At 36.2% G+C, this 18418-nt stretch overlaps 1 long non-coding RNA gene across 2 annotated transcripts; it reads right to left on the reverse strand.

Annotated features, from left to right (window-relative positions):
* Window positions 1–1664: 1664 nt before the first annotated feature.
* LOC107078286 (uncharacterized) lies at window positions 1665–18074 on the reverse strand. 2 transcript variants are annotated; one of them, XR_001479226.2, is made up of 4 exons: window positions 17957–18074; window positions 17749–17821; window positions 2303–2358; window positions 1665–1752 (listed from the first exon to the last, which is right to left on the reverse strand). It is a non-coding gene; the product is annotated as an uncharacterized lncRNA (long non-coding RNA). The 2 variants fall into 2 exon arrangements; XR_011189799.1 differs by lacking the exons at window positions 1665–1752; window positions 2303–2358 and adding an exon at window positions 3190–3273.
* Between the last annotated feature and the right edge of the window lie 344 nt (window positions 18075–18418).

Genomic DNA, 18418 nt, shown 5'->3' on the forward strand with positions numbered 1-18418 from the left:
CTGCAGAGAGTGGTAAAGTCAGCGCAGCTCATGACCAGTTGTGAGCTACTGTACCAAACATCCAGGATATCTACTCAACTAGATGTCTTAGGAGGGCCAGGTCCATTCTCAAGCACCCCAGTCATCACAGTCATAAACTGTTTTCTCTCCTAATGTCCAGTAAACGGTATCAAAGCATTCAGCCAAAGATTATGGAACAGCTTATACCTCCAGGCAATAAGACTGCTAAATAGCCAAACTGCAGTTCATTCAGCAAATCACTGTAATGGCTACACGGACACACAGTTTTCATTGTATACGGCATACTGCACTACTTGGACATAATGTATTGCATACACCCTGGACACACAGCAACTCTATTTATATTGAGTTTTATCTTATTCAATTTCTATTGCACTATTACTACTGTATGCAACCTTATTTTGTAATTTTGTGATTTGTATCCCCCCCCCCCCCTCCGGTGAGCTTGTAGAAAAGACATTTCATTGCCAGCAATTACTGCTGCGCGCTGTATTGTTGTGTATTTGATAAATAAACTTTGATTTATTGATAATATATCACCACGTGTTTTCCCATCCAGTCATCCCCCATCACTTTATTATGGTGTACAAAGTATTTTTCACTGTGCCACTTCAATGGGGGCAAAGGTCAAATTACTTTTTCTGCCCCTGACACTTTCATCTGTGTAGATGTTCCATGATGCATAGCATCAGCTTTTCTTACTATTTATCCAATAAAATGCCATTTTTTGAGAAATGTATTTTTGGGTTCTGTTATCTCCTTCCTTCAAGGTAACTCAGTTACTGGACACTGCTTTTCTACTCTCTTAAGATCCCTGTTTTTTTTACGTTGTGTGCCAAAATGTAGTGATTGACAGTTTCCTAAATAGATCGATATATATATATATTTGGAATGAGATTTTATCAGGATCTCAGTAAGATATCTCATAACAGAGAACAATCCAATCCTGTATTCCTTACTTTTATTAAAAGGATTAACTTCTAGTAGATAATTATATTTTCAATTATTTTACTTACCTGTGCATCACAACCTATACGTTTGGACAGAAAGAAGAAGAATAATCACCTGCAAAATAGTATAATAAGGAAAAGAAAATGCAAATAAAAGCCAATAATTTTTGTTTAGATTTAATATTGCAGAAGATCTGTATGAGCTTTTCATCTGGTTGTGGGGATCTGGGCACACCGCTCTGACACACAAAATAACAGTGGACAAGGAAGTTTCCTGGCTTTATCAAGTCACATTTTACAATAAGTCATGGTGTCTACCCTAATAATAATTCCCTTGTGCACATTCAATCAAATCAACAAACAGGTGACTATACCATTTGCTTATCACTACAACCCAGTTAACTCAACCAATTGAATCTGTTACAATATTGAAATTTGGCACCTGTCTAAGCATAGGTGGATTGAAGGTGAAGTTTGTAGTTAAATGCTAAACTCATTATTTGGCAAGCAGAGCTTTTCCTTTTGTATTTTTTTGTCAAGAGAAACACATTGACCGCCCAATACTTAAGGGTTTTAATATTTAAATAAACTTGTAAACTTCCCTTTGCACCTAGCATAGTTTAATCAGGAATAACTCTGAGGCACTGGTATTAAGCAGTGTCGTTTTGGTGACCTGGTGGTACACGTGTGTCTTTTAAACCTTCTTTCATGACTCTCTCGCTTCTAGGACATCTTGCTTCTGCACATCCAATTGAATTGAACTTAACTGCATCCATTTTCCCTAATTTGAGAGAATTGAAAAGGTCAGTTAATCTCCTGTACCAGGCAGGATGTACGATACAGTTCATTGTCTTGGCAATCTACAGTACTGTACATCCTTGACTGGCTTCTGTAAACCATAGCCAGACTGTGTCCTTCACTTTTCTACTCTAATGGTCTAATAAATGTATTTATAAGAAGTGTTTTGCGTCCAATCTACATAAAAAAAAAATGTATTTTCTTTTTCATGTTCTTAGTTGCATTACTAAAGCAGGCATTACAGTCTTACTCATCATAATGAATCATGCTGTAAACCTGCAATTACATTTAAATAGAGCAATTCTCTCTAATGTCAGTTGGAAGAGAAAAGATAGGCAAGTTAAAGGGGAGCTAAAGTAAACAGAATAATTGACTCATCTGATTTTTGCTCTGTCAAAAATCATCATTGAAGAAATCAGATAGTTACAATATGATAGCGGTGAAATCTCTAGTTACTACAGTACAGTATTTTACTACCATTATACTTTTATGACATTTCTAATTGGAAAAAAAAGATGTGATCTTCAACTTACTGTACATCTTCACAGCAAATTATATACTGCATAGACTGAGTTTGGAATAACCCTTCCTGTGGAGAAAAATATTTTAAAAGAAATAGCAATTTGAATGCATACTCATATTAACAGAATGGAAACACATTTTATAGATATTCTGCTTGAAGCACAGAAGAGATTCATCCTAAGAGTAAGTAAATCAAAGATTACAAAACAGTTTGTATTTGTAGTTGGATAATAAGTAATAAAGAGAAAGAAAGCACCTTATAAAATGATAGAAAATAACAGAGGACAATGACATATAAGATAAATCTCCAGGAAATTTTGGTTTTCTACCAGTCGTACTTAAGGAAACAGCAGTTGCAACTCAATACATTTGAATACTAACAATACCCTTCCAACATGCATGCAAATCAGGTAATACCACTTTACTGTGAAATTTCTACAGCAGCTCCCATTAACAAAAGGGGCAAGAATGCTGAATCATTAATCATTCACTAACTTATCTTATGTTCAGTATATTAAAGAAAATATACAGAGGTTCACAAGCTAGATGAAGTAAACCATTTCTTCTCATTTGCAGCCTTGCTCATGCTTTTAAGTTATTTAAAGTGTCAGCTTTGCAGTAGGATATTTTAAAGTACCTGATGATAGTATGAATGTACAGTAGTTTTAATATACCAACATCCAATACATCCAACATCCAAACCATTTCTATTTATATTTATCCGTCTTTCGGATGAGACATGAAACCGAAGTCCAAGGACCACTCTCAGTGGTCATTAAAGATCCCCGGGCATTTCACGATAAGAGTAGGGAGTTATCCCAATGTCCAGGCCAAATTTTCCCCCTCGGCCTTTATCATGGCCTCCAAATTGTCCCCATGTATGATTAGCTTGCACTTGCCCTGCGATGGACTGGTGCCCCATCCAGGGTGTACCCTCCCTTGCGCTCGGCGCTTGCTGGGTAGGCTCCGGCTTCCTGCGATACTGTATGGTATAAAGCGGTTTGGCAAATGATGTTAGTTTTATATTTATATACTGTACCAGTATACAGTAAAACTGGAAAACTGTAGATTTATTCCATTTTACAGCTTTATTTCATTCCAAAGTTTTGATGTTCTTTGCACTAAAGAGTTTTAAAATAAAAATATATATATACCTGCAGTAAGTCTATATTTAAAATGCTTGCATGGGAAAAAATTGCTTTCAATCCCTCTTTTCTAAATGTTTTCCTTTAGTTTTTATTGGCCAAATTAACAGTTTAATAATGCACATTTATAATTGTCATACAACAAACACAACTTAGTGTAAAACAAGTATATGGGGAAACTAGTAATAACATTTTTTCATTCGTTTTTAAAATAGATAGCATGAAATGCACAGAGCTAGAATATTACCTGTGAAAGTGAGTTTGACACTAGCTCCATTCTTAAGCTCAAAGATCTTTCTTACAGACCTTTTCAGGACTTACATGTGATTAAAAGCTTGTAACTTACAGATGGCATTGACAGCAAAAGCTAATAGTTTTCATCTGAATGACATATGACTGTAAGAAATACTCAAGTCTTGGGATGAGGATTTTATTTCAGTATTAAGGTGAATCTCTCATTAATGCTTGAAAATGTTAAATCTCTTGCTGTTATGTTCTGTATTACCTATGAAATTTCCATCACTTTGCATTTAGTAAGTTCGTCCACTATAATGTGACAGCTACAGCCAAGAACAGTAATATGGTATTACATGATTCATATTAAGTAGTAACACTACCAAATTTCTTTACTTGTATTGTATTAGTTTTCTTGTTAATAAATCACACAAAACTTGACTCATAATACTTAATACAAAATTTAATTATTATTATACATTTTAATGAGTACAAAGTCTGTTTATTAACATTCTCTTTCAGTTCAACAAGGAGGTGCAGTGATAGAGAGAAAGGAGGGGAGAGGAAAAAGAACATACAAAATTCAGAAGAATAAATTCAATATTATCTTTAGATAGCAAAAACAATCCATCTCTTCCAAAAACTCTCAAACAGACCCTTCTGGAGTCTCAATCAACAGGTGAGTTTTTCCATCTAATAAATCTCTGAAACAATAACAATCCAGTTTCCTTTGGTTGGGGCATCTCTTTTAAGCCATTTACATGTTATAGCTCTCTTGCTTGCCTGCAAAAAGACTTTAATTAGGTACTGTATTTATTCCTTCCCTCAACTTTATCAGGCGGATTACCCATATACAGAACTGAACACGACTTGAACAAGAGGCTATTTCCAAATATAATATGTCTTGGATCATACCAATTGTGCTTTAAAACTGAAATCACTGCTGAACCTGAATTGCCACTTCATCTGTTGAAATATACAGTATTTATGTATCACAATTGGTTTTTCAATGCAATATAATAATTTAAAACTGTTTATGTCATTTGTGAGTACACTGTGTTTATAAAGTCAGTTGGCCTATTCAGAGAACTCTGTCATGAGCTCAGTGAATTTGAGTTCGAATTTGTAAAAAAAAAGGCATGGCTCCACAGCACTTTTTTTTTTGTTTAATAAGGCCTTCTAACTTCTAACTTTATGAGCACCCTGTAATGCATATATTAAAAATGTCAGGAGACTGAGCTCTTCCCCCCATTTCTTCATCAGCTCACACAGAAAATCAACACATCGTTATTGCTTTTTTTAATAATACTTGAAGAAGGTGTTTTGGTAATATGCCACTCCAAATGAAGGAAAGGAAAGATTTTTTGTACTTTAAGTCTACTTAAAATATTAGATTATTCCTTTTTAGTAAGTATTTACAGAATTATGTCAATTTATTATATACTGTATCCTACAGTATATACAGTATGTGTGTACCGAGTACAGCTCTCACTGTCACAATTTGTTCCTGGTTGTTCATGGGCTCTGAGTGTATGCAGCACACCTTCCTAGGGATCAGATAACAATGCCACATCACAAGACTAGTTGCTCTGTCTTGGCACAGTCTTACAGTGCCTAGATTTTAGAAGGAGGTGATCTGTATTTTCTCTAACTCACCCTGAGGCCCCTGAGCAGTGTTACATACAACTAGTGATGTTATAGACACATTGATTTTTTTATCTGCTTCATATGAAAAATACATAATGCTGTACCACTACCAACTGGAAATTATTCTGTTCAGTCTAGTGGAGTCTCACATTCCTTTCAATTATATGTTTTATTGCTGTGAGTACAATAGTTCAATGTTTAAAAGATACTGTACAAGCGTGAAAGTTTTTTGCAACCTGCAGGTATGCTAAATCAGCAACACTATAAACTCCTTGTCTGAGAATTCACACATTTAAAAAGGGCTTTTTCATCCAGTAAAAAAAAACGTTTTAATTCATTAACGAATATATTTACAGCCATCTCATCTCAGTACATAGGGATATGTGATCACTGATGGCTAAACCGACATTTGTCAATAGATTTAACTAGATGTAATTTATTTTAAAGATGCTGGACACAGGGACAAAACTGTCTTTAGTTGAAAAAACCTACTGTAAGTCTGTGGCACAACTAAACAAACTTGATTTATCAAGCCCATCCAAAAATAAAACTGTAAGAACATGATAGCAGCCAGACAAAAGGTCTTTTTCAAAGCATGATTGCAGGAAAAGGATTATTAATCTTAGCGATAAAATATACAGTATGACACATCAAGGTTAAGCATGTAACAGAAAGCACATTACATACTTTGTTCAGAATCCTGTTGCACTACCTTATAATTTGAACATTATTTTCAATTTGTACAATTTCACAGTACAAATTGTGTTAATTAAAGGAGTGCCCATTTGTTAAAAGTGTAGGAAACCCTAACCAACTAATTCTAGACAAATTAGTCTGACTTCTGTGACATGCATAGACATGGAAATAATTATCAGAATTTAACTAAAGGGTCACCAATATGGAAATAAATCCTAAAGGACAGTCAGAAAAAGTAGGTCTTGTCATGGACGTCCAAAGGGACTAACCGTGAGGAGCAGGAGAGCAGAAAAAGGCCCATATGCGTAGCGGCAAGACGGGAAACAGGCCCGGGCAAAGAGTTCAGGAATGCCGTATAGAAACCTATGCCCTCAGGGAGCGGACGTTGGGCGCCCTGGTGCTAGGCGGGTCTCAGGACATCCGAACGTCAATGCTGAGCGAGGACAGGGTGCAAGACCTGGAAATATATAGGCCAAGTGAAAGAGAGGGACAGGAAGGACAGCCGTCCGGAAACTAGGGACAGGACAGAGAAGGAGCGCCCTCTGGCTGCAGAGGGCGTGACAGGTCTAAATTAAATAGCATTATTTTAACAGGCAACACAAATACTGGGAACATGAAGAGCATTCAATATGTTATAGTTAGATTTTTAGAAGCCATTTGATGAAGTCATAAAAGATTATTTCTCTATTTACAGTTTTAGGTATTCAGGAAAATGTGTATGCCTGATCTAACAACTGGTTAATGATAGAAAATAAAGAGTACAGAAAATGGATGAACGCTCTGGCTATGGAGATTTAATGAGGTGATTACCACAGTGATCATTGCTCTTCCTAATTTTTATCAATGATCTGGACCCCGATACTCTTACTAAACTAGATACGTTTGCAGATTACACTAAAATAAGAGAGTCACGAAGCGATTGTAACATCAATTAAAATGAATAAATTAAATTTAAAAATATTTAGATAAAATTCATGTTGGGGAAAATATGTTGGATGATTATATTAAATGTAGACTTCAATTCATGATACAGATATATACTAATGGAATTAAAAATTGTGAGTGATGTTTTGGACTTGCCTTCAAATTTTATTGAAGTTTGCATCAAGATAAAACATAGACAGAAGACATTATTAAATGCTGGCAGTGTTTTCTTCCCTACTTCCAGTCTGCTGTGTGACAATTAGTCATCCATTGTTCTTTGAGAAACGGTGCATGATTGCTGCATTGAAAATAGTCAAAGGCACTATCACTATGCTGTCTATATGCAAAGATACACTGTGTGCTGTCTATGCACTCATTTCTAAACAATATTTGATTGTGAAAATCAACACAGAACCCCAGAGGCATTCATTCATATATTTAAAAAATGGCACTGTTAAGAATATCCCTTACTTTGGTGAGCACACCCGAAGAAGGCTTCACAGCTGAAACATTGTGTTTTCCTTCTTCTCTTTTCAGCATGGAATAAACCTAGTATTTGTTCCATTTTCTAATTATTATTTTTTTTAATGGCGTGATGTGTACTGTCTTTCCTGTGGGTACACACTGAAACAAGAAATTTCTATTTGCCACAGGAATTTAGTATCAGGCATTAACTAATACTGAAATGATAGTTCCATAGCCCCAAGAAAAAAAGTTTTCAATACAATTAAAATAACTGTAGTTTTAAACTTTCATTTACATAAACTCCCACCCGATGGGTAAATAATAATTAAATGCAGCTTCTTAAAAAAACGTCTCATGAGATCTTTGTGCTCATCAGCTTGCATATGCAAAGAACACATAAAAAAAAAGATAGGGAATGGTGACAAACATTATAGATACAATGATTACACTTAAACTATCAGCCTACCTTGATCTTTCTAGTAGATTTCTTGTACCCTATATTTATTAAAGTAATTGCATACTACTGTATACAGAAGCTTAGTCCTCACTGTTAAGACCCCAGGTGTCTAGGGGTAAAGGCATGTAACATTTAGGATGGATTTGGATGCAGGTGGATTTCTGGTGAGGGACTTACTGTAGGAAGCGTGACAAGTTTGGTGCAAAAGTGATTCATTTTTAAAAGTGAATAAGTGACTGGTACATAAACAGGACACAATAACAATAAAAAGGAACTTGAGCAGTGGAAAATGAAAGAAAAAAAATGGAGTTGGCTAATAAAGTGATGGGAAGCTGATCTAATTACCAAAACAAAACCCGAAACACTCTGGCTAACCTTCCCTGACTAACCAAAACCATACAAGACAAAAGACACTCACCCGTCCTAAACTAGTGTTTCTAATACAAAGATCAACTACCTGTGCACAATGTACCCGACAACCTAAACTAACCCTTATAGAAAAATTCACACAAATTCACAAGTGAACTACAAATACAAATAAGGGAAGACGAGAGTAGACACAAGGAATAGGGTACAAAGGAGCACAGAGGTTGATAACACATTTGGGCAAGGTAATTGCGAAATAATTGATAATACAAACAAACGATAGTACAAGGAGAAGACGAACACAAACCAACAAAGCCGAAGCTATACGGACACACACACATGAAGCGAAACGAACGAAAATGAAGCCAAAGCTGATTGAAAGCGAAAAGCTCCTTTATTCCGAAAGCCTCCAAGTTAAATACTGAAGACGTTGAGTTCTGATTGGTGGAAAAGCTGATTGATGATGAAGAAATATGGAAACAATGGTGTAATGATGGACCAATGGGGGGGAGGGGGTTACATGAATACACGGAGCGGAAAAAAAAACACGGACACACAAATCATATTCTTAGATGTAATAATACAATAATAATCATAATTCCTTACAGTTACAGAATATAGCACTTTTCATGACACTCCACTCAAAGTGCTTTACAGGTTATGGGGACGCCCCTCCACCATCACCAATGTGCAGCACCACTTGGATGATACAGCCGCAGCCATAGTGCACCAGGTTGCTCACCACACATTAGCTATCAGTGCGGGAGAGAACAGTGATAAAACCAATTCAAAGATGGGTATTATTATTAGGAGGCCATGATTGGTAAAAGGCATTTGGAAATTTGACCAGGACTCTGGGTTAACACCCATACTCTTTTGGAGAAATATCCTGGGATTTTTAATGAACACAGAGAGTCAGGACCTCAGTTTTATGTCTCATCTGAAATAAGGCACATTTTTACAGTATAGTGCACCCCTTACTGGCCCCACTAACACCTCTTCCAGCAGAAAACAGTCTCTCATCCAGGTACTGAGCAGGCTCACACCTGCTTAGCTTTAGTGGGCTGCCAGTTGTGAGGTGCAGGGTGATATGGCTGCTTGGTATCGTTATTTTACCCTGTTTCAGAGCCAAGATCAGGAACAAAAAAAAGTTTTTAAAAAAGTAACACTAAAAGAGCATGGCAAAACCCAAAGGCATTGTCACAATACAAAGCAGAACCTGAGCCGAGTAAACATAAAGGAGCAAAAAGGGACAGGGATGATCTGGGAGCTAGGTCAAGACTATCCAGGTCGAGAATCCAATAAAACACTAGCTAGAGATGGAGAGAGGCTCAAACTCTATGATCGAGCTGCAAGCTTTGTCAGTTCAGAGTTTAAATTGCCTGAACCACCTGCAGCAGGAGTGATTGTAAATAGTCTCCAGGTGGTCCAGGTCTCCTGTCATATTTGTATCCCTGGCAACCTGAGTGATAGGTAAGCGGAGGTGTCACTGAGTTCTGTGTCAGTGCTACTGCACCTTGCCCCACAGCACACCAACATTGGCAATTGAGACAAATGAGAGTTTAATTTTTATTTAGTTTTTAGTTTTAAAAATTTCAATATCACACAATTTTGTGTAACAGTGTTTCTCCAATTTTTCCGATGATTCTCTGTACACAGGGTTATTCATATAATTCTCTTTGCAAAGTCTTCTTCATTATTTGTGTCTAAAGAATTCTTACTTCCTGATTTATTTATTTGCCAAGAACTTGTGTTTGTTTTTTTCCCAATTTGCTAAGGCACCATTGCAAAAATGGATCTTACAAGAACTTCAGAAAACTGTGAATAAATGAGTAAGTCAAAATCCTTGTAATTCTGGAGCCAATTACAGTATATACAGTATACTAATGTGTTTTTCTGATGATAAATATGAGATTGGTCACATTGAAATGTGAATAGTCCCAAAGAGACATTAACATGTGTTATTGGTCAGATATAAATTTGTCCCCTAACACCTTCTATTTCTAATTATGCTGTAAAAAATGTAAATTTCATGCCACTCAGTTTTAATTGAAAATGCTTGTTTCCCCTTTTTCTTTCTTAACCATTCCATTTCACTATTTTATCATGTGTTATAAAAGCTGCGTCTGTTATGAAATTCCTTGACAGGGTGAGCTACTATATAAAAAAAAGTCTGAAATACTGATGCTTTCATTTTTCACAGAGTTACCAATACATCTGGCATGTTGCAGTGACCCCATGACATGAGGGAAATAACTATACTGTGAATATGTTGACTTTAATCATATTAATAAGTATGGTCCTCTGATGACCTTTTAAAAAGTTCTCCAGATAACTTGTTACTGAATATCCCACCGGCAGCTGATGAATCATTTTGCATATAAAATGCAGTATTTGCCTGAAACATATATTATTTTCAGGAGTCAGAAACACTCACACTATCTCATGGGCACCTTCCATCATTTGTATTTGCATGCCATAAGTGTACTAAGGGGTAGAATCAAGTTATTATTTGTCTGTAGTTAAGGGTCCCTACAGAAAAGAAATATGTGAGACCAGCATCCTCAGCTTAGAATCCCATCAAAAGTGGTTTGGAAAGTTATGTACTGTAGTATGAACTGTTTGACAGAAAAAATAATTTGCCCTGAATCCATATAAACTGCAAAATAGGAAGTCTCATATTATTTTTGCTTTGTGTGCACACAACATGTAACAAGACCACAGTTAGGAACATGAATACACATATAAAAATAATGCAAAGAGAATTCATCATACTAGTTCAGTTAAACCAAAAGGCCTTGCTTAAAGACTCAGTCTCCAAGAATAGTTGTGAAATAGAAGGTAACTTCCATTACAAAGTCCCAAGACAAAATACATTTAGTTAATTTTGTTTTTCTTTACAAAGATCACAGTCAAGAAGAACACTGCATTTCCTACGGAAGAACACTTAATAAATGCCTTGGTCTCTTAGGTAACATTTTCATGATATAATTCTTCTACATCATTTTATCCTTAACTTGTAAGTAATGCATTATCAATTATCAAGATAAATAACATACATATCTATATTTTCTGTAGGAGAGGTAACATAAACAATGATACAATGACTTGAATATGAAATTGAAAGATATTAAAAATGTCTGTCATCTTTAAGGTACATCTAAAGCCAGATTTTATTCTCTCATATATATCTACTGTATATCATCTTCATAATCTGTCTAGAACAACTTAATGCCTGTAGACTAAATCTGATTATGTTACTTTCATTTTAACACAAAGAAATTGCTTAGACCTATGAGCTGGAACCTTTCCCATTAAATCATACTAAACAGACATATATTTCCTTAATTAATTGCAGACTCTTTATTGTTTTGTGTAGTTCATTTTACTTTAATTGCTTTCATTGATGCTGTCATGATTACATTTTTAGTATTACTCGATTAAGTATTTCATTGAAAAAAATACAAATTTGGAAACTCCTGGTCAATACAGAAACATACAATAAAGGTGCAGTATCGACACTAGGATTAAAGTTGTAATGTAGTAAAGATTCTAAAATCCTACTCAAATCCCAGAAAATATTTATTTATAGCTATCTGTGTAATAAGATATGAAAGTATTGTTTTGGTGAAAAAAATATATAATGTACATTTCAAAGCTATCAGCAAAAGCCTGAAATGAGATGCATAAGAATATTTATCTTTCTAAAGGAGGGGAAAATTTTAGATTTAGATTTTAGATTTTAGTTCAGATTGGAATGAATCCTACATACAGAGAACATAATTGTGCCTGTAAGTAATGATCATCTAAAAACATAGAAAGCTTACAAACACATCTAGTCTGTTTGGTAGTTAGTAGCTAATTGATCCAAGAATATCATCAGCTTTTAAGAGACCAAAGTATTAGCTTCACCAAAATGGGCTGGGCACATTCCATAATCTCACAACCCTTTGGGTATAGAAGTGATTCCCGTTTTCAGATTTAAATACATGTCCATTTAGTTTCCATGTGTGCCTGCTGGACAGGAGGTGGACCATCAGTAAAAACTCCAGCTGCCACAGCCAGTATTGTCTTGCCATGCTCGTGATCCTTTTATTTCTATCTTCCTTATGAGCACCAGCAAGGGAAAGAAGTGAGCATGAGCAGAGAAGAGGCATGCAGTAGCTCCCCAGGGCCATCCTCATCCACCAAAATAATGACATTGCCACATGACAAGGATGCTTTGCCATACTGCATGTCCTACACACAAGAGGTCCGCTGTTGTATTCTGCACACCAGACAGACGCATCATGTAGAGTCTTGGACGCAAACCACGAAGAACACCACAATGGAGTATAAGAGGGTTCCGCAGGTGCTATTGTCAGTCCTAACTAGAACATCACCCTTGGAGAATAGGGATACACTGGTACATGGCTAGAAATAAATTACCTGCAGCTCAGCCTGTTACTGCAAGCCAGTGCTTCCCAATCCTGGTCCTGGTGACTCACACACCTGTTAATTTTTGTTCCATCTGAGCCCTCAGTTACCCAATCAAATCCTTGGCTGAATAATACAGTTAATATGAACTGTTTGTTCGCAGCTCTTAAACATGTTGGAGTTCCAACATGTTATCCAAAACTCCAAATCCAAGATTTGGGATTAGGTAGGAGTAAATATTTAACTGACACAACTTCTTAGATCAAATAAGGCTCCAATTATCTAATACAGGTGGGATGGAATGAAAACCAGCAGGTGTGTGGGGCACCGGGACCAGAATTTGGAACCACTGCCGTAGGCAGTTGTCCTGGAATTGTTGTATTAACCACGTACTCCTCTGACTGGCAAACAGTGCCGCCATCCATCATGAATGCTTCCTGGCAGAGAACGCAGTTGAAGTGAACAGCAGGCACTTTGAGCTTGATCGGTTTGGCTGTGTGTTCTTCCTTTAAAACACTGTAGGCTTTCACAATATTTTATGGTGTTTTTAAATGGTTCAGCACTAGAGTAGTCAAGAGGCAGATAAAATATATTGTGTTCTTTGTCTTCACAAAACAAAATATCTGACTTTTTTTGCCAGAAGCCAGCCAGCAACTAACAATTATGAGCAAGGTAACCATAGTACTCTTGCAGTTTTCCCATGGTTTTACTATACTAACAAAATGTATTCACTTTGCTTTGTCATAGTGTCCCACACTGTGTTTTCTACCGAGCTTTGTAATGTGATATTGTATACTTTTTTTTTTACTGTTTTATTTTTACTTTACTTTTACTGAAGAATCTTCTTCTTCAAATCCTATTGCATATTGTTTCTGAAACAGAAATCTCCCTGATGGATGAAGGAAACAAGAACCCACTTTCTGTGGATTTTCTGGCAATTAGGCTCCCATCAGGCAGATGTCAATTACACCTGTGGATTCTCCATTAGTGCTAATCTACAGAGGCTCAACCTGCCAAGGATGGCCTTTTGAAAATAGATTAAACAACGCATGTCACCAGTTTGAAAGGCTGAAGAATTGAGCCCACTGTGTCGACACATTTATTGATTTCTTTTCTTTTAGGATTTTTTGAATTAATATTGTTAGCCTTGGGCTCAGTTAATATGGCCTCAAGTGCTTACAATTTCCAGTTCTTTATCCTTGTGGTGGTTACTTTTGGCCACCCTCCAGAACAGAACCAATTCTCCAAAGCAGAGTCTTTACAAAAACAAACTACATATGTGATTGGACACTATCTCAAACATTTGAGAGATAAGTTCTAAAAAGGGATTTCCCTTAAGGGTATTCCACAGTTAAATGATCAGCTTTATTCAATTGCTGCTTAAAGCCAACACCAGCTTTGCTTGGCTGGTGAAGCAGTCGATCAATTCAATGTTAGTGAACTTTTTGTTGCTTTATGTCATACGACTGATAACTCTGTGAGGTGACATTTATATCAGTTCCCTTTTAGTAGTAGTAGTAGTAGTTGCTTGCCATTGCTTGAAGTACAACCTAAAGAAATCTTTTGTTTTCAAAAATAAATCTAACCTGTCAAGTTTAAATAACAAAATAATAATAAAATAATAAAATAAAAGCTAAAATAACTAATGTTGTTTACATTTGTGCTTCTGTGGTAAGGTTAATCACCCAGAGATTTCAAAAATTGTGGTGGTGGGGTATGCTAAATGTTCAGATTAATCCAAGCCTACAGTATGTGCAAATAGTATTATTTTACTTTTTTACTTACTTTCACAAACTCTTTTGACAAATTATGCTAACTACACAGAAAGCTACAAATACATACTGCATTTTTTTCATTTTTAAATTCAAAAATATATGTACTGTTTATAAATGCAAAATACAAAATATGTCTTTATACTGTATTGACAGTTCAACACAAATTGCCATATAATGGGTATACATCTGTAATCTATAATTCTTTTTCAGATACAGCTGCATTCTCACTGTATACATGTACATCAATGTGTATCTATTATTACCTTTTTCAACTAAAACATTGAAAGAAAATACTGTTTCCTTAAACTATAGAGTAAAATCCCTTGAGCTTCAGAAACAAACACTGAAGCCCATTATGCATGCCAGTGCTTTGGGGCTTTGCTGTAAATTAAAACTTGAGCTGAATACAAAACAATACAATCTTTCTTTGTAGTTTGAGTTTTGCTGAAGGTTCCATCATTTATTACTGCTTCTTAGGAAAATATATGCTGGTTATTGTGTCCCCAGGCAGTCGGTGCTATTTTTCTTCTATAAATAACTTCCTAAGATCGCTCAATAGGATATGCTTCTTGCTTAACAAGTCCACAAGTTCTATAGATGTGAGTCTGGATCAGCCCAAGCCTTGTCTGACTAGGTTCAGTGTTTCTGCAGCTTCCTCTCATTACCTTTGTCTGACAGCCAACACAATCAGGCTAAGTAACAAGAAAGGAAATTTCAACCATCATTGACATTTTTACACTTCTGTAAGGCGCTGCATTGGGGTGTCATTTGAGAACTATTACCAGTTAGCAGGGAAAAACAATCTTCTCCAATGAATTCTCTGATGAATGTACTATAATATTTACTTTAGGATGTTGTCAAAATAGCATGTGAATAAACTGATCCATTAAATATATAAGTACAGTATGTACTATGTTACTGTGGCAAACAGGCTTTTGTTGTCAGTTTTACAGGAAGCCCTCTTAGCCTAAAGTGTACACATTTTAATGATAACTGTTTTGGACAATGTATTTGATGTTAAATCTATTTTTTGGTTAGATAATCAATTTTAGGGATTTCATTATAAGGTCTGCGGTAATTAGGGATATGCAGAATGTGTAGGTATATACACATCCTGTCAAGGACCATTTTATTTATTTGTTTGTTCGCCCATTGGGTGTTCTTGTGGCTGAGGATGATTGTCTTCCATGAACCAGAAGGTGATTGATAAGACCAACACAGGGTCCACCCACTTTCTGGCAGATTATTGTGCCGTCTCGTAAGAGAATACCATAAGTAAGAATACAAGATTTTAACAGAGACACAATAACAAATTCTCTGTTTAGATATGTGGTATATACAGTTCTGTAAACAGAAAGTCATGCATTTTATAGGATTGGGGAAAGAAATTACTTTCTGAATATTCAATGTACAGTATGCATTTTTTTCCTGCATGGTTCATTGGACTCCATTTTGGTTTTTGTAATCCATGGAGTTTTAAAATGGAAATTTGGGAGGAAATCAAAGCTTAATCTCACCCCCTTACATCTACCAATATATAAATATCATGTTTCTGACATATTTGTGTTTTGGAATTGGTGCTTAATTTCACGAGAGATAGATTACCCTGTAGGGCTGATGCTTGATGATGCTTACTCTGTGCTAGGCAATCATTGCCCAGTGATTAAAGCACTGTAGCAAGACGCAACACCTGGTTCACAAAAAACATAATCTGTAACACCTTTATAATAACACCTATCAGCCCTAAATCTTTACCTCTCTATGGGCACCCTGGAGAAATAAGCATTGCCTTGCGGTCCATTCCACACTTTGACAGCCTCAAAAGGTAAACGTTTTTCATTTTCAGAAACTCTGCTACTGTAGGTTTTCCTTCATATTTACAAGACGCCCTCCATCCTTCATTTCTTAGATAAATTTGAAATGTTCTTACAGAAAGGTTGTTGTTCTCCTAAACCAGGTAATACTGTGTCTCCCTAAAGTATTGTTTTGAAATACAAATTAGGGCATCTATACTGTATATGTTTTGAGTACTGACCAGAGAGATAGAATATATCCATATCCAAAGCATGCAATACATCTTTGCCTGTGGAAACTACACAAGTTTTGTATTGAAGATGACTACAACATTATTTTGTGGTCAATGTTAGCCCCTGAAGTTTTGTCTTCTTTGTAGGTTTGATTGTCCTTCACAAACCATCAACATAAACCTCACAAGTTTACAAAAAATGACACTTTTATAATTTCTTGAATTCTATTTTAATGCACATTTTTAAGCAATTGTGGGAAAAGCACAATTTTCACCATGTTAATTTTATGCAAGCAGAAGGTTTCACTCCCCACACTTGACCTTAAACCACAGTGTTGTTTTCATTCTTTTCCTTATCATGGATTGCAGCTGTTCTGCATTTGAGATTTCATTATCTATTCTCTGAACTCAAACAGGCAAAATGGGGGGATTTATGTGTCCTATGGTATTTGCAGCTTTAGGCTACATCTGGAACATTATTAAAATGCAATTACTGTAATGAATTACATGAATACATTATGACAGTCATTTTGGTTGCTGTCAGAACTACAGCATCTAATTAAAACAGTGGTCTCAGCCAGATCTTTGCTTCACTTGGAAAATAGAAAGTACACTCAACAAAATGGCCTCATGTGGCTGGGTTGTTAAAGCGCTTCCCTGAAGCCTTTCAGGTTGCGTTACAGCCTCTACCGTTCGTAGAGGAACCCTTCACCAAGGTACCATTGGACTGGGTGGGAATACTACCTAGGACTCCAACAGGGAAAGGGTATATTCTTGTTCCTTATTCCAGGAAATTTTATCTTACTCCAAAGACATTCCTCTTTGAATACAGCAAATGAAACATTTCTGGTGAGATTGTGACTGATCAGGTCACATCCTGCCTAATTCAAGAGGTTGCCCAGATGCTCAAAATTCAGTTTCTAAGAACATCTGTGTATTATCCACAAGCTGCACAAACTGATGGACTTCAAGGGGACTTTAGAGTAAATAGTGAAAAAAGTAGCTCAAGAAGAGGGCTGGGATTGGAATTGTCTCTTGCCGCTGCTAATTTGTGCTGTGTGAGAGCTGTTGCATTCTTCCACCAAGGTCTCCCCTGTGATTTACTACAGTACGTGGGAGACACCACAGAGAACTAGTATGTGGGAGACATTGCAAGAGAAATGCTGGAATCATAAAGGATAACTAATAGAAACCTAATAGAATATTTTAACAATTGCCAAGCACACATCACTCACTTAAAGTCGAGGGTGTGTAAACACTTTTGACTGAAAAAGACACATTATTGCAAGAAGAGAATGCATCTTACCTTTGGAGATTTTCCAGTGATCACATGGCACATCAGCAAAGCAAAAAGCCACACGAGAAAGTCCAGGGCATTGCTAAAAATCATTGTAAGTAAACAAATATAGGAATGAATATACTTCCTATATTCCCATACAAAATATAGGAATGGAATATACTCCACCAGGGAAGTGCAGCATCCACCTGTGTTCAGTAGTTATTATGTACTGTACCTGTAGCTTCATTACACAGGAGGCCAGATAGAAAAGTGAGTCACTGGTTCATCAATTGAAATAATGGGTAACTTGGTGAAAGTTAGCCCAGAGAGGAATTTTGACAGAATCTGTACATTGTCACGCCCCACATTCACCCTTTGCAAACGCCATTGCATTCCAAAATCCACTGTTTTACAATCTCATTCCTAATTGACCCCATCACATTCCCACATGCACCAGATTCCTCAAATTCTCACTCCCGGACCAATTATCCAACCACATCTCTTCAAAACCTTCAGTATTTAAAGTTCCCTCACACACCAACCCAAGCTCACTATTGAGAAGCCTCCTGTAGAATTCTCTTGTGTGTGTTTCTAAGCCTTTTGATTGATCTCCTGGTACTAAACCAAATTTTCGATCCTGCCTTTTGACCATGCCTTTTGGATTTCGTTTTTGGATTGTGCTTGTGCTACTCTGCAT

The sequence above is a fragment of the Lepisosteus oculatus genome, chromosome 6, assembly GCF_040954835.1.
Source record: "Lepisosteus oculatus isolate fLepOcu1 chromosome 6, fLepOcu1.hap2, whole genome shotgun sequence".
Taxonomy (NCBI): Eukaryota; Metazoa; Chordata; class Actinopteri; order Semionotiformes; family Lepisosteidae; genus Lepisosteus; species Lepisosteus oculatus.